The sequence below is a fragment of the Tamandua tetradactyla genome, chromosome 26, assembly GCF_023851605.1.
Source record: "Tamandua tetradactyla isolate mTamTet1 chromosome 26, mTamTet1.pri, whole genome shotgun sequence".
Lineage (NCBI taxonomy): Eukaryota > Metazoa > Chordata > Mammalia > Pilosa > Myrmecophagidae > Tamandua > Tamandua tetradactyla.
This window is the reverse complement of record NC_135352.1, coordinates 39,460,687-39,482,369: the sequence shown is the minus strand read 5'-3', so window position 1 is coordinate 39,482,369 and position 21,683 is coordinate 39,460,687. Positions and strand designations below refer to the sequence as shown.

General features: G+C 38.3%; 1 long non-coding RNA gene across 7 annotated transcripts in view; it reads left to right on the top strand.

Moving 5' to 3' along the window:
• LOC143669690 (uncharacterized) overlaps nt 1–21,018 on the top strand; it is a 72,951-nt gene extending 51,933 nt beyond the window's left edge. For 2 of the 7 annotated variants that reach the window (XR_013168987.1, XR_013168986.1), the window contains exons 3-5: nt 6,733–6,875; nt 16,600–16,748; nt 18,062–21,015. This is a non-coding gene — a long non-coding RNA (uncharacterized LOC143669690). Of the gene's footprint in view, nt 1–955; nt 6,113–6,732; nt 6,876–8,459; nt 8,567–16,599; nt 16,749–18,061 lie in introns of all 7 variants that reach the window. The other 5 variants (XR_013168983.1, XR_013168988.1, XR_013168984.1 and 2 more) reach the window with 5 other exon arrangements.
• Nucleotides 21,019–21,683: the final 665 nt, after the last annotated feature.

Genomic DNA, 21,683 nt, shown 5'->3' with positions numbered 1-21,683 from the left:
AGGGAAAGGAGGGGGTGCGCTGATAGTGGTTTTGTCTGATGGCCAAAGTAGGAACGGGGTGTAGAATTGAGAAAGGAACAATAAGAGAGGTAAAAGATAGGAAAAAGAACGGGAAAGGAAGAGAAGGAAATCAAACAGAAACAAAACAAAGCAGGCAGATGATAGCTAGAGGAGAAAAAAAGTATCGATTTATAAAATGGAATAAAATGACTTCTGTCATTCCAGATCTCCAGGGACTTTAGAAGAGGGATTCCGAACCTGGATTTCATGGGCTTTCCGATGTTTCTGAACCTGCTGAAATTGTATACATATTTTATGAGTGTGTCTATGTGCCTATTTCTGGGGAAAGGGTCCTTTTCTTTGATCTGATTGCCCAGGAGGTTTCAAGATTCAATAAAAGTTAAGAGCTCCTGCTTTAAGGGATCATACATACACTTTAAAGATCACTGCCTTTTAAGGAGTTATTGAATGTTTGGATTTTACTGTAGATAGTCAAAGAATATTATTTTCTAGCATTAAGTTTTGAGTCTGGGAAGATTTTTTTTCAGTCTTTCAGACTCCTAGAATGCTAGCTATTCAGTCAAGTATTATTGATTGACTATTTGTCTTATATTGTCAACATTTTTCAATCTGAGTCCTAGAAGAGCAGAGAAACGGTGCACCATAGGGAAACGGGCACTAATTTGAACACAGATACTGCCTGGAATGCTAACTAATGGTGTGAAACTGGACAGATTACATCTCTTCATTAATACTGTATCCTTACCAATAAAATGGAGATGTTGATGATTACCTTCTAGAGCTATTTTAGAGTTTAACAGAAATGCAATAATAACCTCCATTTATTGTATTTTTCTATCTTCCAGGCACTATGATGAACATTTATATGCTTTATGTAATTTTTTTCTCCCAAGCATTGTACAAAATTGGTATTATATTTGTTTTAACTTTACAGATGGGGAAATGGAGTCAGAGAAGTCAAAAAATGTGCTCAAGTTCTTGAAACTAATAAATTGTGAAGCCAACATGTGATCAAAGACCACATGACTCCAGAAGGCATGTCTCATCTTAAAACATGAGGCAAATCGAAGCAAAGTACCTGGTGAAGCAGGTGTTGAGCGGATGGTAATTAGGCTGCTGCTGCCGCCGATGGGGGATGATCCCATCATGTGTGAGGAGTGGTTGGCATGGCCCTTCCTGGACTGAACTTGCCCTTATTTCTGAATGTATTGTTGTCTTATTTCCTTTTACAGTGAACGCTATGCTACTCTGTTCGGCTCTTCTCCCCTTCCTGATGGCTTCCAGTGTTCTAGGGGAGAAAGGATGATAAGAATTTTGAGAGTTTCAGAAAAAAGCTGATTTTCCATTACCCAACCAAAGTTGTTTCCTAGAAGTTCCGGGAGAAAATATCTCTCCCCAAATATCTGTTTTTCTATCAGAATGAGGTCTAATGCTTTGGAAGTGTTACTTCTGCAAAATAGACCCCAACTTCTCCATATATCAGAAAAAACCCTGGAGATGTAATATGTAACACCTTTCTTTTTTATCTAACCACCTTCTTGTAGACAATTATATAACAGGTTATATTATTTGGGACTTTATATTCAAGGAAAGCGTGGAATTTTTCCTTTTTTGACTGAATGTTCATGGATATGTTTAGTGAACTGAAGTCTTAGAAAAGCACAAATATAAAAATGTATTTTTTTAATTTTTTTTTATTCTTATAACCAAACTTCTCTTTTTGGTCCCCTTAGCATGCCATTAATTAATAAAATGTCCAGTGTTGGCCATGAGAGAATTTTATTATCCAGATTTTGAGAGATTTGAGAAGATAATGTCCCTGGTGAAATAGAGCCTTTTTTTTCCTTCCAGAGGAGAATGGTTTGCAGAAAGTGCAAGGACACATCTGGAAGGTCTTAGCTTATCTTTAGTGCCCTCACCCCATTCTGGACTCCGTGGAAAGGCCAGTGAATGGGATTAAGACTCAGTGATGGCACGTCAGTCACCATGAGGGATGAGCTACAGCATCCTTTAATTTTTTTTCCTTGGGTCATATGTGAGAAAGAATTTCCCAGCATTGGTGAGTGCTGTTGACAATGATCTGAGATACAATTTCCCCCCCCCCGTGGATGTGCTTAAAAATAAAATAATGGTCTTCTCTACTCACATTTTAAATGAAACTCTGAGGAGAAAAAGATAGAAGTTGCCTTAAAGGAAGTTGCTATTTCTATACTTTATTGTTAGTCTTAATTTCTCAACTCTCTGTATTGTCCTGGTTCAATTAAACAGTGATCTGAGTACTTTTATTTTTACTCAAGCTCAAGTCAAGATAAGAGCTATATTGATAGACAAAATGAAAGAACTCTTTGCTTCTCACTGAGTGGTCAAGCTGATGAGTTATTTCAACACTGCGCCCTCGTGGCTTAAGTACCTTTTTCCCAATTTCATTTTATTTCTAAATAACAGTGTTTAGATCCCAGGATATAGCAGCAACTCACTACTTTTTAAAGCTATTTTGATTTGAGTAGGCTAATAAATTATTTTTAGGAAAGTGGTTTCAAAGTCACGTTACTTAATACATGAGCTCTGCATTTGTCAGGAAAGTTCTTTTCTCCTTAGGTACACCAGGACCTCCCAGTTTGAAACACAGTATGAATAATTCTCTGGGGCTCCTGAACGGCTAGGAGTGAGGGTTTCCTGACCCAGTCCGCCCTCATCTTCTCTTACGCCCCGCACGCCCCCTTCTCCGAAGCAATGTGCGGCATGGACTACAAAACTGGTTTTCACTGGTGCCTGGTGGAACCTTAATTCCTCCCTGTCAGCACATCCCTAGGCCACTCTCAGGTTTGGATAAGGACTGGATAAGCGGGTGAACTTCTGGGTCCTTTTCCAAATGAAAGTCAACCTCTAGACCTCTGGGAGTTTACCCGGTCTTCCTCACTCTCCTGAGATGAGTTTGGAATGGATTTTCTCTTAATGGATGCTATTTGCGGGTGGAAGAGGTAACGATTGCACTGCTCAGAGTCATGCCCACAGCTTCAAATAAGGGAAATGAGCTAAACAGGAATGTGAGAATAGATGTGACCCTGGCGGGGGCGCGACTCAAGGGTGGGGGGACTTTTGATCGGCTGTTGAATGGAGATACTCTATTTTACACACAGAAGTCACCTCCTGACAGGAGAGTTGTGCTTGAGTGGTGATTTTAAGAATAATATAGCTGACAAAGAAATATGAAAATGCATTACGTGGTGATATAGTAAAATGAATCTGTGATGTTCAGGATTAATTACTGAGGACTGATAGCGGAGAGAAAAGGCCATAAAACATCACAAATACAACATGTAGAAACCTCTCTCCAAGTAAGTGGAGCTGTGCCTCCTGCTGGTTTGTTGGCAGGAATTCTCTTTTGGGAAAATCATACTGAATTCCATGATTTGTGAATCTGGCTCTAGGACTGTACACGTGATAATCACTGTTTAGAACAGCTACTTTCCGTTAGAATAAGTAGTTGCATTTCTGTTTGTCCCGGTTACGGCTTTCCTACTGAGGCCAGAACTAGTCCAGTAACCGGGACAAACAGAAATGTAATTATTCTAATGGAAAGTAGGTGTTCTAAGAACTGAGAATTTAAAAAGATGTTCCTGTTGTTTTAAAATACTTCTCTTTCAGTGATTATAACGCGGAAGCATCCTACCCCCTCAGTTTTAGCTAGTCCTGGTTTGTTTAATACCGCAAGTTTTAGTAAGTGATTAGTCCCTAGATATGTGCTCAAACCTGCTGTGCCTCCAAGTATTCTGGCAGTGCTGATGGTGCACATACATAAAGTCGTGGCCAGGATACTCCTTTCAGTTAAGCCTATGCTTCCTTGCTTAGCTGTGCTTGATTCTAGAAACAGAAAAATGTTATCACAACATCTTTAAGAACAAACAATCATGCAGTGACATCCTTTATTTATTTTTTATTTTTTTGAAGATTAAAAAAATATGTATATATGTTTATTTTATTAGCTAACATACCCCCTTTCCTCCATCCCTATCTTCCTGGGTAATCTCTAATTTCTGCAAATTTGCTGTTTCTATTCATCTCTTACATGTGATATCATTACAAGTTTTTGTCTTTTTGTGCCTTGCTTATTTCACTGAACATGTTTTCAAGGTTCAGTGAAGGCTTCCATTTTGCAGCGTGACTCATAACTTCATTCTTTCTTATGGCCAAGTAATATTCCGTTGTATGTATGTACCACTTTTGTTTATCTGTTCCTCTTTTGATAGGCTCTTGCGTTGTTTCCACATGCTATTTTTGCTATTGTGAATAATGTTGCTGTAAACACTACTAAATAACTTTTCACTATCTTTGGGTGTATGCCTAGAAGTGAAAATTGCTGAATCAAATGATCATTCTATATTTAACTTCTTGAGGACCCACATTATTGCTTTCCACTGCACCATTTTATGTTCCCACCAACAATTCAGTAGAGCTCCAATTTTTCTGCATCCTAGCCAGCACTTCTTTCTTTCTTTTTAGTAATCGCCATTCTTGTGGGTAAGAAGTGGTATCTCATTCTGTCTTTGATTTGCAGATCCTAGTTGCTAATGATGTTGAGCATCTTTTTATGTATTTATCGTCCACTTGCATATCTTCTTTGAAGAAATGTCTTTTCAAGTTCTTTATCCAATTTTTGACTGGTTTTTTCTTTTTTAAACATTTTAAAAAAATTCTGAACTATAACACATATATGTTATGTATATGTATATAAAACCTCAATAAATTTCAAAGTACATTTTAACAGGTAGTTACAGATTTCAAAGTTTGGTATGGGTTACTGTTCCACATTTTCAGATTTTTCCTTCTAGCTGCTCCAAACACTGAAAGCTAAAAGGGATATCATTATAGTGATTTAACAGTATGTTAAATCTTATCTTCTGTTGTAACTCCTCCTTTTTTTATTTTTAACTTTTTTATTGTATAGTGTAACATATATACAAAGCAAAAAAATAAAAAAGCAATAGTTTTCAAAGCACACTTCAACAAGTGGTTACGGGACAGATCCCAGAGTTTGCCATGGGCTACCATATGATCCTCTCCTATTTTTCCTTTTAGCTGCTCCAGAATATAGGGATTAAATATTTTTTATCATCAAATTAGGTTTTTTTTCCTGCTTTTTTGTGAAAAATAACATATATTCAAAAAAGCTATAAATTTCAAAGCACAGCACCATAATTACTTGTAGAACATATTTCAGACTTTGACATTAAAATTCCACAATTTTAAGCTTTTACTTCTAGCTACTCTAAATTACTGGAGACTAAAAGAGATATCAATTTAATGATTCAGCATTCATGTTCATTTGTTAAACCCTGTTTTCTCAGTATAACTCAACCACCACCTTTGATCTATCCATCCCTCTCTTTAGGGGTGTTTGGGCTATGGCAGTTCTAACTTTTTGCTATTGGAAGGGTCTGTCACTAATATGGGGTAGGAAGATGGAACTATCTGATGTTCTGGAGAGGCTGGTCTAGGTTTCAGGACTTATCTAGACCAGGGACCCATCTGGAGGTTGTAGGTTTCTGGAAAGTTACTCTAGTGCCTGGAACCCTTGTGAACTTCTAGGTGTTTTTTTTTTTTTTTAAACTTTTTTTTATTAATTAAAAAAAATTAACAAACAAAACATTAAGATATTCCATTCTACATACACAATCAGTAATTCTTAATATCATCACATAGTTGCATATTCATCATTTCTTGGAACATTTACATCGATTTAGAAAAAGAAATAAAAAGACAACAGAAAAAGAAATAAAACGATAATAGAGAAAAAAAGATAATACATACCATACCCCTTACCCCTCGCTTTCATTTACCACTAGCATTTCAAACTAAATTTATTTTAACATTTTTTCCCCCTATTATTTATTTTTATTCCATATGTTCTACTCTTCTGCTGATATAGTAGCTAAAAGGAGCATCAGACACAAGGTTTTCACATTCACAGAGTCTCATTGTGAAAGCTATATCATTGTTCAATCATCATCAAGAAACGTGGCTACTGGAACACAGCTCTACATTTTCAGGCAGCTCCCTCCAGCCTCTCCACTACATCTTGAACAACAAGGTGATATCTACTTAATGCATAAGAATAACCTCCAGGATAACCTCTCGACTCTGTTTGGAATCTCTCAGCCATTGACACTTAGTCTGATTTCACTCTTCCCCCTTTGGTTGAGAAGGTTCTCTGAATCCCTTGATGTTAATTCTCAGCTCATTCTAGGGTTTTTCTCAGTCCCTTGATGCTGAGTCTCAGCTCACTCCAGGATTTCTGTCCCATGTTGCCAGGAAGGTCCACACCCCTGGGAGTCATGTCCCATGCAAAGAGGGGGAGGGTGGTGAGACTGCTTGCCATGTTGGCTGGAGAGAGAGGCCACATCTGAGCAACAAAAGAGGCTCTCTTGGGGGTGACTCTTAGGCCTAAATTTTAAGTAGACTTGACCTATCCTTTGTGGGGTTAAGTTTCATATGAACAAACCCCAAGACTGGGGGCTCAGCCTAAGCCCTAGGTGTTTTTTAGGATTGGCTGGAATGGTCCTGTTTGGGGGTTGGCAGATTATGACAGGTAACAATGTCTAACTGAAGCTTGCATAACAGCAACCTCCAGAGTAGCCCCTCGACTCTATTTGAACTCTCTCTGCCACTGATATTTTATTAGTTACACTTCTTTTACCCTTTTTGATCCAGATGGAATTGTTGATCCCATGGTGCCAGGTCTGGATTCATCCCTGGGAATCATCTCTCATGTGCAGTGACATTCTTACTACAATCGAGGATGTTATGAAGAGATATAAGATTTAATCTCACTCTGAGGAAGGAATACAAGACAGGTAGATGGCATTATAACTTGTTATATATGGTAGCATAAGCCAAGTGTCAAATGTGTGAATCTGATGAACAATGCTTCAGGAGTTTGGGACCTGAGTTAAATCTTGAAGAGAAGGTGGCCTATTAGAACAACAGTGGGGAAGATGATTCAGTACAAAGATAATTTTATTTTCGTTTACAAATATTAACCTATATCTTTCTTGGAAAGGGGATCGTATGCCCCAGCTAGTTGCAATGTGATTCATAATGCCTGCTTTCCCCTGCAGGACAAGTATATTTTCTTGACCTATCAATGTTGGGCTTGGCTATGTGACTTGCTTTGATGAGTGAAATGTGGATGAATGCTGACATATGCAGTAGCAGAGCAGATGCTTTGAATGTGGCTGCCCTGTGACATATGAGTGCAGCCTGTCCCGGAGAGTGGCAGCTCTTTGGGCAGGGGTCCCAGGGTGAGATGCTGCGTAGAGTAGAGCTGGAACCTGGAGCAAGGCTGAGCTCAGCAAAAGCCTACGTAGAATATGAATGGAAAGAAATGTTTTTGGGGTAATCTGTTGAGATTTTGGGGGTTGTTTGGTACTAAAGCACAGCTGACCAATACAGGAGGAGAATACAGCTTGAGAAATGTGTGGAGACAGAAAGCTACATGTTTGAGGGACTATAAAAATCTAGTTTAGCCTATATAAGGGATTTGTGTAGGAGATAAATATGGACAAGATTATTTATGGAAGCCTTTAATAACCAATTAAGGGTCTTGAATTTATTTTATGGGCAATGGGAAAGCACTGAGGGTTTTGATTAGAGGAGTAGAATGTGCAGAGTATTTTAGGAAAATTTGTCCAGCAGCAATGTTAGAATGCAGTAGCAAATGAGAAAGGAACCAGTCAGGAATATTATGTTCTTAAACATGGCTTTAGAAATATTTTTGATGAAAAATGATTGTTTTGTTGGAAGAAGGTGTAGTTCATAGTTACACATAGAAAAATGCAAAGGGGAAAAACTAATGGGCAAAACAACTTTAAGATAAAAAGTTCGTATGACCATGGTCACAAAGATGTTCAAATATCACTTTTCCTAGGCAGAGCAGAACAATATGCCATGGTTTGTTGGCATCCTTTTCAAGGTGGCCCTTCATGTATCTACACTTAGCACCCGAGGCAGAAGCTTGCTTCAAATTCAAGAGTGTCCCTTCTTTCTGCACGTATATTCCAACTCAAATATAATCCTTTCCTTTGTTCTGGAGATTTAATAATAATGCATGTTGTTGTGGTATGTATCCTTTGAAATTATGAAGTAGAGGAGAAGTATTTAAGACTCAGCAAATTTGTAAACTTGTTGCTAGTCTGTAAAAGTGCAGAATCTGTAACACACAGCACACGTGACCTTTCCATCCATATGACCTGGGATGGAAGTTGACATCATGGGGGAGATGGGAGGGGCTACTGGTATTACACAATATATGAAGTTCACCAGCTTTCTGTTTTGTTCGATACTTCATTTGCTTTGGGTCTATCCATGAGATAGATCTTTCATATCTGAGCTCTGCAATTATTTTCATGGATTCTACGAACTGTCTTGCATTTCCCTAGCAAGACGTGTCATTTGACAAATTGGCTCACTGAGGATGGATAACAGAGGCTCATGAAAACACAGCCAAAACCAAGAAGGCCATCTTAATGTTGAAAACCTCACCCAGGTCTGGACATGAATTTATTTCACTTCTAATCCCTCACTAGTGTTTTCTTGATTGCAGTGAGACATTTTAACGCACCCTGGTCACAGAGTTTGCCTCAAATCTCATAAAGCTGGGCATGTTACTGCTTTGTGAGCTGACAAGTTTAATAGATTGGGAATACCCATGCACGTTGCATTCGTTTAAACAGGGAAAAATCCTTCTAAGCAGCCGTAGCTACAGAAATTCAATTTAGTTTATTTAGAAGGAAATGAGAGACTCGAATTGTAGGTGTGGAGTCTTACAAGTCTTTCAGGCTGATAAAGCTCAGTTTGGGGGATTGTTGGAACTACATTAATTTGCTTCAGCCAAAATTGTTTTTGTGAGCACATTCCCAAACTCACAACCATGTTTTGATAAGAAAAATCTCTTTCTCCACAAGTTCTCAGGTCCAACTCATCGGGCTCCCTGCCCCTATTCTGCAACCTGTATCAGGCTGTTATGAGGTTCAGTTCTTGGTGATATGTTTTCAATTTGAGTCAACTTGATGAGAGAAAAATTGCTAAAAAGTGGGAATGAGCTGTGAGGTGAATAGGGTTTTCCTATCAAAGTGGAGGTATTTTTAAAAGCATTTATTATTTTAAACTAAAACATTTATAGAAAGCCATGAGTGTGAGGTGTAAGATTACCAGTTGCTGGCTTGCTATATTGAAAAACTGAAGTTCGTAGGAAATATTTACTGAGGCTCTGACTCGCAAGCGGTTTGTACATGGGAATAATTTGACCCAGGAGGCGTGTCAATTTAAAACAATAGTTTACTAACATAGAAGTAACAGGCAATTAGGATTCATAAACGTTGCCATGACTGAGACGTAATTTGGGGTCTTAGAGGGAAACAATTCTATTGTTAACAGAACAGAACTTAAATGCCATACACCCATGTCTCACACGTGCCCTGAATGTCAGACACGAGAAAACCATGCCTCCGTTTTCAATATTTTATGGCCTCTGATGTAATATGGTTACATACTACATATTTTTTTTCTGCGTTGAAAACTACGAATATTGTCTTGGACATATTTGTTCCATAAGAAAGGAATGCTTAGTTTACAAGTGTAAAAAGCCTGACTTTGACTGAGGGTTAAAGAGATATCGTATAGCTAAATTTGCTTCCTTAGGAAAGGTCAATTTTGTATGGCATTTTCTGGAAATTTGGAACATATGAAAATTAGGGTCAAATTTCCTTGTCAGACAAATTCTGCAGATCTGAGGGAAATATATTTAATCTAATTGAGAGAGACCATTCCTTTTGTGTGAGTTCTTAGTGGGCTCACAGTGTTTTTTCCTAATTTTTTGTTGTTGAGTTCTTTCTACCATAATGAAAATGTTGTGGTGAATCAAAAAAGCAAACTGCAAGCAGTATTTATGGTATATGAAGCTACATGTTCTTAAAGTTATGTGTGTGCGCGTGTGTGTATGAACAGAGAGATGTCTTAAAGGTTGTTAATAGTTAACTCTGGATGCTAGGTTTTGGGTGATTATTTTCTTTGCATAAGTTTTTAGAGGGCTTGGTTTTCTTTTGTTATTGTGAAATATGCCATACATTCGAAATAGGACAAGCGTACAGTTTAAAGAATATTAATATAATTAATACCCATTGCCTATCTAAAAATATAGAATATTAATTTATCTTTGAAACCAACCTTCCCTCTGTCCCTGCCTCCACTATGGAGGTAGCAACTTGTTTGATTATTTGCATTAATTATTTCTTTGTTTTTATTTCTAATTTAGCCACTTGGGAAGTGTGTCCATAAGGCATGTATGGTTTCATTTGTGATTTTTTTTTAAACTTCATATAGATGAAATCATACTGGATGCATTCTTCTGTGACTTTCCTTTTTTACTTACTGTATTTTTAAAATTGATCTGAGTTGATGTATGTAGCTAAGTTTTTTCTTTCTGAGTGGATAATATAAGTTCAATCACAAAAAATCAATGAACTTATAATCAGTTTTAAGGAAACTTCATGTATAAATTTAAAAATACATGTACTAGAGGAGTTTTCAAATAATCATGTTTTGGTGAATTGAAATATTTTTGTCACTTCTAAGATATCCACATGGAGATTGTGTAAGTAGCTGCGTACCAAATGTGATTTTGAGGGATCACTGGCGATAGCTCATATCAGAGAAATACCTCCCTTTTCTGCCTCTCATGGTCAGCCACTGTGTCTGAAATTCAACCATTAGATGTTCTTTCCTTGAGATTTCTGGAATCATCTTCCAAAAGGAAAAGTGTAAACCATTGACTGTTCAGTGTAAATTAGTTTAACCAGTGACCAGCTTTAGTACTTGGAAAGCAAAGAGCAGGGTCTTAAGAACAGAAGAAAAATACAGTTCTAGAGCATGAGATGTGTGGAGGGCAGGCTTCAGTGGGAGATTTGAATGAAGAGCTCCGGGCATCCCAGTGGCAACTAAAGACAGTGAGGAGACAATAGCCATGTGTGTGAGACATAGAGAAAGGAGGTAGGAAGGCAACACTTTACCCACTTTACAACCTTGCCCATATGTAGTGACCGGTGCTTTGTGTTAAGCATTTGCAATTCAAAATATAATCAAGACCCCCAGAGCTTTTTTTGAAAGAACCTTCAGTCTAATCGAGGAATCAGACATACCAACAGCCATGTGTATCAATGTCCCATATGGCTACTGATGGAGCATAAGAGAAAAATAGACTGTTTGGCAGGCTTCAGTGTGGCATCTGGGTTTGTGCTGAGACTTGCATGGGAGTTGGGTGGACAAGGAAAGGAAGGCCATACTTGTCAGAGGGAGCAGCAATGCAGTGGCATAGGGACAGAAGAGTACAGGGCTCCAGGGAACTGTGAATACATATGGCCAGAGTGTAGGGTCCGTCCTACACTATCAGAGGAACAATTCTCAAATCTGGCCACATCGTCCACCTATTTGAAATCATTGGGTTCCTCTCCAACACTAATCCTGCATGGCACATAATAGTATTTGCACTGCCCCCCGTCTACCTCTCCTACCACACTGTTCATATTATTTTCCGGTAATGGTTCACCTCTCTGCAGCTCACTTCCCTCATCTGTAAAAAGAGAGAACAACATTAAGACACCTATTCTCAACTTCCTGCTTTTCTAACAGAGACTCTGACAATAACCACAAACATGTATTAACTGGTGGATTAGTATAACATCTCAGAAAGAGAAGATTTGTCTTCAGTATTGCTACTGAATTATAGAGTTTCAGAAGCATCCAGGTTCCTGTTAAAGAAGATGAGTTATCCATGAAGATCCAACTGGAGGCATCTATGAGAACACCAATTAATCAGCTCTCAGATATTTTAGTAACCATGGTGAGCAAGAAACTGCATAAACATTAGGCCACATTATTAATCTTTTGGATTAATAATGCTTTTGGTCTTACTTATACAGTGCACCCAAAATATAAACTTTTGGTTGTATTTCTTGCATTTTATAACTTGGTCATAAGTGTTTGGAAACTAACTATTTGAAGTTCATACACAAGGTATTACCTTATCATACTTTGCTGTCTTCTCTTCTGTTTCAGTAAAGTACAAATATAGTAGAAGAATCATCTTGTCTATGCAAATAAACATAGTAGGTGTTCTAGCTTGCTAGCTGCCAGAATGCAACACACCAGAGATAGATTGGCTTTCAATAAAAAGGAATTTATTTAGTTATAGTTCTTCATACGAAAGGCATCTAACTTTCAACTGAGGTTCTTTCTTATGTGGGAAGGCACAGGATGGTCTCTGCTGGCCTTCTCTCCAGGCCTCTGGGTTCCAACAACTTTCCCTGGGGTGATTCCTTTCTGCTTCTCCAAAGGCCTGGGCTGAGCTGCGAGTGCTGAGATGAGGTATGCTGAGCTGCTTGGGCTGTGCTATGTTGAACTCTTTCATTTAAGCACCAGCCAATTAAGTCAAACATCATTCATTGCAGCGGGCACGCCTCCCAGCCGACTGCAGATGTAATCACGAATGGATGAGGTTTACATGCCATTGGCTCATGTCCACAACAATAGAACTAGGCACCTTCACCTAGCCAAGTTGACACCTGAACCTAACTACCACAGTAGAGCATGTTAAATTTTGGAACCATCAGCCATAGATTAGAAAGCATTAAGGTTGTAAGAATAAAATTGATACATTTTCTAGAAATACATAAAACTTGTGGAACTCAAATGTTATTTAACATATGTTTACTGGCACTGGCATTAGGTGCTGCAGAGGACACTGAACTTGACATAAAATATTCCCTTTTCTCCTCTGTGTTTATGAATGTAGCATGACTCTGTACTCTGTACTGAAGAATCAGAGAATGGAGAATTTCCCCTCCCTCTTCCCACTTCTCACTGTGTGGGAAATTCATAAAAAGCTCATCAGCCCTGTACTCAGTTCAAGGTATGTAGTGAAGAAGTGAAATAAGGATGCGCACAAGGAGATTTACCTACAATGTTGGAGTCTGCACTTTATTCTAGATCCTGACAATGAGTATGATGGAAATTTTCCTCCACTACTCCTTTCTTTCCATGCCCTTAACGTTATCTTATACTTCCTGATATTCCAAAGCAAAACCCTGTAAGATACTGCGTAGGGCACTCAGGCTCCATTTTCCCTGATCCCTCAGGGAAATCTTGAGATTTCCATGATCTCTCAAAATTCTGGGCTGCTTCATTAAGGTGAGGCTGCTGGATTGCTGCCCGATTATGTTTAAGAGCATCTCTCTGTTATTATCAGGTCCTCTCCGGATATACTCATCCTGGGAGATAAATAAAGATAGGGAACTCACTACCGCTACCGTCTGGGTCCGAGTCACTGTGTGTCTCACTGGTTATCGCAATATCCTTCCAGCTGCTTTTGCTCTTGATTCTCCTTCAGCCTCTTCTCAACTCGGCAGGCAGCGTGCTTGGTTAAAATGCCTTTTCTCTGTTAAAACCCCACAAGACCCTACACTGTCTGCTCACTACCCCCACTCCCTGCTTCCATCCCACTGGCTAAACCTACCAGTGCCCTCCCCCTTGCTCACTACACTTCAGGCACACTGGTTTCCTTGTTGATTCTCCAACCCCTGAGGCACACTCTCTTCTCAGGACGTTTGCACTCGCAGGTCCCTCTTCCTGGACCACTCTTTGCCCAATATCTGGCCTACTCCCTCACTGCCCTCAGACCAATGCCCCAAAATGTCCCTTTCTCAATGAGGTTTTCCCTAACCTGATCACTCTGTGTGCGAATTGCATTTCCTGTTCCCCTTCACTACTTCGTTTTTCTCTGTAATGTTTCTTGCCTTCTAATACGTCTTTACCTTTTATTACTTTTCATAGGATACTCTAATTCCAACCTCAGATTTAGTGAGAACAGCACTGACTTTTCATTCAGGTGAAGAGAAGCGACACACATTTTCACATGGTATTTTCTTATTAAGAACCACAATATTCAATGCTTGAATTTTGTCTTTTTAAGCTGTAGACAGTACATAGCGAGTGCACGTTTAATAATCACAGACTGTTCTCAGTCAGTATTAAAAGTGAAAAATGTTCAAGCTTTCCAGAAACATTCCCCTTAAGAATACATATCAGAAATGCCTTTTAAATATATCTGCATGGTCTTAATATACCTCCAAAGAGAGAAGAAGTCTTTGAGTTGCCAGGCTTATCTTTGGATTAGGGCTCCTTTTATAATTGAGGGGTCTGCCCATATTTGTAACCCAATTCTTTGTCTTAATCTTCAAGTATTTGAATTTGTATCAGCTGGTCAATGATTACAGGTACTTCCTCTTTCTCCTTTGATGTAAATCAGGGAGAGGGCAACAAAAGGGTTCTCTCTTCGGAAGGAATAATGGGGTCACCACAATGGCAGAGGTTAGTAATTGCAGTAGAGACTGTGTGACCTGAAAAACCAAAAATATTTGCTATCTGGGTCTGTACAGAACAAGTTTGAGCACCCTTGACATTAGCATGCAACCATTTTGAGTTGGAGAAGATAGCCAAAAGGCAGTTGGCCATTTGGAGAAGGAAAAACAGCTTGATGGGTCACAGAATGACTGCGTTGCCCTAATTAATCAATAGATAATGTCATATTTTCTGAATTTGTACAACTTCTGGGTCTTATTACATTTGTGGAAAGTGTAAATTTTTCTCAATAAAACCGTTTATCCTCTTTGACATATTGAAATTCAGAATGGTTTCATTTTTAATTTTGGATTGGCTTTTAGGTCTCCATGACTCCTGCCACTATTTTACATTCCTGTGCAGCTTTTTAGATCAAGTGCTATACTATAAATGATGCTGCAGTTTATAACACAAGTTATACTCTATTTTGCCTGCTTTGTATGTGTCAAATCTTGGTGAAATTAAGCCCTTATTGCAGTTAGCTTTGCTGCTTCTCAAACGTAACTACTTCATGATGGAAACACAGGTAGCTATAATGCTGCAGTTAATTTGGTCACCCAATCAGGTATTATAATAAAACTTGCTTCTTGGAGTTTCTTCAGAACAGAAAGCACCTGTAGATTTAATGTTCGATCATATTTCTGGAACATCAAGATAGTTTACATGGAGGTGTATGATAAATAATCAAAATTAAATACTGTGTTTAAAGTTTGAAAAGCTTTCAGATGTATTTTGGAATCTTCGGGAAGACTCTACGTAGGAGGTTTGTTATCTGTGTACATTAATGAAGTAGTTATCATAGGGGCAAGGAGTCAAATAAAGACCTCTGATATTTATTAGAAAATACAGGAACATGTGACATTTTTAGTATTGAAGGCAGCTACAGTGGTCTGAAAAAGTTAGTTGTCTCTGTAAACATATCACAACCAGATTTACTTAGGCGCTGCAGAAAACAGCACACATCTGCCTATAATACAGAGAAGGATACACTATTAAATCACAGAGAATGCCACCTGACACTGCACTGTTGTGGTAAATTTGATCATTAAATCAAAATGTAATAGTAATAATACTCTACCATATATAGAGTCTTAACATGTGCCAGACACTGTCCTATGTGCTTTCTGAGCATTACTTCATATGCCCTTTACAAGAATCTTCCTGTCCCTATTTTGCTAGTGAGGAAACTGAGACTTGGAAAGATCGAGTAACTTCTCAAGAACACGGGGCGAGGAAGTGATGGAGCCAGGCTTTAACTCCAGTTTGCCTGATGTTGAAGCCTGGCTCTTACTACTACTCTAGATAGGTAAAAATTTAGCTTATTGACTATGGGGAAAATACCTGACTATATTCTCTCTATTTGTTTATGTTTACACCTTAGATGATCTGGTTAAAGAGTGTGCTGTGCTACCTTGTTTTATGCGCGTTTACATCCAGAATTCCCCATTACAGAACATTACTTACTAGTAAAAATAAAAAACATTTTTTCTAAGTTTTACAGTTATTTTTCTCTTATTTATCCATTGCCTCTATTTTCTACTATGATGTTGAAATCTTACCTATTATGCAGGCCTTAAAGTGTGCTTTCTTATTAAAACAATGAAAAACACAGAATTCCAGTGTTGTTCGAGACAGCTGCATTATGTTGAGATGACTTCGGTCTGGAAGGTGTTCATTTTACTGGACATTTCTGGAAACAAATATTTTAGCTTGATTTATGGTGCTGAAATAATTATTGTTATTTTACGGAGTCCGCACATTTCCACTGAAGGAACAGCATTTGGAAAACATCTTCCAATTGCCCAGGCACTATTCCCTGCACTGAATTATTTAAATTTAATTAAACCACGTAGTACTTTGTGTCAACAAATTTTAGATAATGCTCGTAAAGAGACTTGAAGGTGAAAAGTGCAGTTACAGCAGGAATACATGTTGCAGATATGATGCCATCACACTGGATATTTCAGAGTGATGTACAAGCACGTTCTTTGTACACATTTATAAAAAGCTACTCATTATGGTATCTCCATACAATGCTCCTTCCGTCTCCACGATCATGTGAAACTTTGGGATTTTGGGGGACAAATTTAAGTTGCTTCACTCTGATTACCTTTCTCTTTCTCCCAGGTCCTGTATTGTTTGCTGATGGAGCAGAAAATTATTAAAGAGCATCTAGGAATTGAAGCATGTAGTCACATTGCCCATGCAATGCATATTCAACTGGAATTTTTACTTCTGCTTTTGGGAGGATATAGAGGAAAGGAGTAAGATTTTGGGTAAGCAGTTAATACAAGGAACAGTGCTTGCTTAATTCAAATGATCAATAATAGATGTACTGATCTATTATCATTACTTAATGATAAAATTATTTTTATTTTAATAATAAAATTATTTGATTTATTATTAAATAATTTTGGTTCACTGTGGGCTCATCAACATTCTACCCATTCCAGAGAAGGTTTAAGGTGGCACAGTGGCTGTGCAAAATGAAATAAAGAGCAGGCATGAAGAAAAAGTCAAGCCCAAGGGAAATATAATGTGTAGGTCAAAACTATGGGGAATTTGAAAAGAACCATTTAGACCAATGTGAATAAAGTTGAGTTCAATTTGGCTCTGAACTTGCTGGTAACTAAAGCAGAAAGGAAACATGACTGGTGACATCTAAATTGAACTCTCTGTAAAGAAACTATGCAAACATTTCAGTGTTTTTTCCCCTCCATTCTATAGAGCAATAAAAATCACAAAGGGCCAGACCTTATGTGACTCATACCTTGATGTCTTAGTCACTTTTAGGGAAGTAAATTAATTCTTTCATGCCACAGACAACATCACTAAATGTGTTATTCTGCTATCTTAAATGGCACCTGGAAAGAAAAAGTTCCTCTCATAGAGTAAGTAATTTACAGCTTGGATATAATAAACTAACGTGACAGGATCTGACTGGTTGATTCTTAGATCAGTTATGAGGACCAGCTTCAATGATGCGGTTTAGAGCTAAATGGAAATATTAATATTTTTCTCTGTATTTCCTCCATGCATATTCCTGTATCAGGTTTTTATTCAATCTGTGAGCTCTGATTCAAGTATACTAGCTCAGAACTGTGAAGGGTTTGATATTTTATCCTACTTGCAAGCTGATAAGTTACTTACTGATAGAAGACATGAGGCTCCCAGGTCAGAGACAAAGGATAGTTTATTATTCACAGCAGTGACAGTAACCAGAGTACAGACATACTTTGTTCTATTGCACTTTGCTTTATTGTGCTTCACAGATATTGCATTTTTTTCCATAGATTTAAATTTGTAGTAACCCTACATTGAACATGTTCTATAGGCATCATTTTCTAATGGCATGTACTAACTTTTTGTCTTGTCTCACATTTTGGCAATTCTCACAATATTTCAAACTTTTTCATTATTATTTTATCTGTTGTGGTGATCTATGATGTGTGATCTTTGATGTAACTATTGTAATTGTTAAGGGGAGCCACAAATAACACCCACATAAGATGGCAAACGATCGATAAATTTTGTGTATTCTGGCTGCTCCACTGACTGGCCATTTCCCCATTTCTCTCCCTCTCTTCAGGCCTCCCTGCTCCTTGATACCCAACAATATTGAAATTAGGCCAAGTAATAACCCTACAATGGCTTCTGGGTGTTCAAGTGAAAGGAAGAGCTGGACATCTCTTACATTAAATCAAAAGCTAGAAATGATGAAGCTTGCTGAGGAAGGCATGTCAAAAGCTGAGATAGGCTGAAAGCCAGGCCTCTTGCACCAGACAGTTAGCCAAATTGTGAATGCAAAGGAAAAATTCTTAAAGGAAGTGAAAAGCGCTACTCCGCTGAATGCATGAATGATAAGAAAGCGGAACAGTCTTATTGACGATATGGAGAAAGTTTTAGTGGTCTGGATAGAAGATCAAATCAGCCACAACATTCCCTTAAGCCAAAGCCTAATCCAGAGCATGGTCTTAACGCTCTTCAATTCTATAAAGTCTGAGAGAGGTGACAAAGTTGCTGAAGAAAAGTTTGAAGCCAGCAGAGGTTGGTTCATGAGGTTTAAGGAAAGAAGCCATCACATAGCCTAAAAGTGCAAGATGAAGCATCAATTGCTAATATAGATACTGCAGCAAGTTTTCTAGAAGATCTAGTTAAGATAATTGATGAAGGTAGCTGCACTACACAACGGATTTTCAATGTAGATGAAACAGCTTTATATTGGAAGAAGATGCCATCCAAGACTTTCATTAGCTATAAAGGAGAAGTCAATGCCTGGCTTCAAAGCTTCAAAGGACAGACTGACTCTCTTTGTTCAGGGCAGCTGGTGACCTGAAGTTGAAGCCAATGCTCATTGACCATTCTGAAAATCCCAGGGCCCTTCAGAATTATGCTAAATTGACTCTGCCTATGCTCTATAAATGGAACAACAAAGCCTGGATGACAGCACAGCTGTTTACAACATAGTTTACTGAATATTTTAAGCCCACTGTTGTTTCTATTGCTCAGAAAAAAAGATTCCTTTCAAAATATTACTGCTCATAGACAATGAACCTACTCATCCAAGAACTCTGTGGAGATGCATGATGAGATTAATGTTTTCATACCTGCTAACCGAACAACCACTCTGCAGCCCATGGATCAAGGAGTAATTTCAATTTTCAAGTCTTATTATCTAAGAAATATATTTCATAAGACTATAGCTGCTATAGATAGTGATACCTCTGATGGCTCTGGGAATAATAACTTGAAAACTTTCTGGAAAGGATTCACCATTCTAGATACCATTAAGAACATTCACGATTCATGGGAGGAGGTCAAAATGTCAACATTAACAGGAGTTTGGAAGAAGTTGATTCCAGCTCTCATGGATGACTTCGAGGGGTTCAAGATTTCAGTGGAGGAAGTAACTACAGATGTCGTGGAATTAGCAAGAAAACTAGAACTAGAAATTGAGCCTGAAATGTAACTGAATTGCTACAATCTCATGATAGAACTGTAACAGATGAGGAGTTGCTTCATATGGATAAGCAAAGAAAGTGGGTTCTTGAGATGGAATCTGCTCCTGGTGAAGATGCTATAAACCTTGTTGAAATGACAACAATTACATAACATTATTTGATAAAGCAGTGCAGGGTTTGAGAGGATTGATTCCAATTCTGAAACAAGTACTACTGTGGGTAAAATGCTATCGAAGAGCATTGCTTGCTACAGAGAAATCGTTCATGAAAGAAAGAGCCAATCAATGAGGCAAACTTCATTGTGGTCATATTTTAAGAAATTGCTGCAGGAAACATGACCTTTGGCAACCACTACCCTGATCAATCAGCAGCCATCAACATTGAGGCAATACCTGACACCAGTTAAAAGATTGTGCCTTGCTGAAGGGTCAAATGATTGTTAACATTTTTTTAGCAGTAAAGTGTACAATGTTTTTTTTTTAGATATACAGCTATGGCACACTTAATAGACTACAGTATAGTGTAAGCATAACTTTTATACGCATTGGGAAACCAAATAGTTCATGTGATGTTTCACTGCAATATTCGCTTTATTGTGGTGCTCTGGAAGTAAACCCACAAGTTCTCTGATATATTCCTATATTAGCCTTTGTGTCAGTACCCCAAGCCCCAGTTCCTACGGGAAAGCAAAAAGGGCATATAACGGATCGCATTACAGGAAAGATACCTTGACCTTAGGGAAACTGAAACTTTTATCATCGGCAATAAGCATGGCTGATCCTTTACGAGAGAGAGAGAGAGAGAGAGAGAGAGAGAGAGAGAGAAGGACTCCATCTGCAATGACAGTTCACTATATAGACAACCGTGAAAGGATAGCTCGGAACACTAGTTGTGCCTTTGCTCACAAGACATGCAGAAATGGGAGACCTATGGAGAACTGTTGTCCAACCGTCCCCTTGCTCCTCTACATCTATTTAAATGGGAGACCTATGGAGAATTGTTGGCCAACCGTCCCCTTGCTCCTCTACATCTATTTAAATACTATCCATCCCTGAAAATAAAAAAACAAAAATTAATTCCTACCTTCTTTTAGCCTTTTGGATGCCTACATTTAAAGAAATCGCTAACATTTAATTGTAATTATTGCCTTTATTAAGATTTTATTATTAATTTTCTAATGCATGCTGTTCTAGTTTGCTAGCTGCTGGAATGCAATATACCAGAAATGGAATGGCTTTTAACAAGGGGAATTTAATGAGTTGCTAGTTTACAGTTCTAAGGCCAAGAAAATGTCCCAATTAAAACAAGTCTAAAGAAATGTCCAATCAAAGGCATCTAGGGAAAGATACCTTGGTTGAAGAAGGCCGATGAAGTTCAGGGTTTCTCTCTCAAGTGAGACGGCACATGGCGAACACAGTCAGGGCTTCTCTCTCAGCTGGAAGGGCACATGGCGAACACGGCGTCATCTGCTAGCTTTCTCTCCTGGCTTCCTATTTCATGAAGCTCCCCGGGAGGTGTCTTCCTTCTTCATCTCCAAAGGTCGCTGGCTGGTGGACTCTCTGCTTTGTAGTGTTGCTCTCTCTGAATATCTCATTTCCAAATGTTTCTCTTTTATAGGACTTCAGAAACTAATCAAGACCCACTCAAATGGGTGGAGACATGTCATCCCCTAATCCAGTTTAACAACCATTCTTAACTAAATCACATCAACCAGGGAGATGATCTCATCACAGTTTCAAATATACAGTATTGAATAGAGATTATTCTACCTTTAAGAAATGGGATTTATATTAAAACATGGCTTTTCTTAGGGGGCATACTTCCTTTCAAACCAGCACACATGCTTTCCTGTTTCTAGTGATTTCATATAAGAGAGTATCTTCTTCTCAAGGGGGACCTAAGGTCCTTGGGGATAGAAACTAGTCTTAGAGTTTATTTTGTACTCACTAGAGCATCAATACTTCAGATGGTAAGTAGAAAATGTATATGAGTATGAGAAAAGACCACAGTATGAAAAATTGCCCCTGAAATATATTGGTCCACAATTTCCAATTTTTCATGCTATGGTGACCAGTGACACAGAATTCCTAGGATAAAGAATCTGAAAGTTTTTTATGGTTTCATAGCCTGTAGCATGCCACACTTCCACAGTCAACACTTGGCTTGACTTGAGTTTATCTTAGTGTGATATTGACTTGTGTTGACTTATATCTGATTAAACACAAAGAATGGAAGAGATTCTTATGAGAC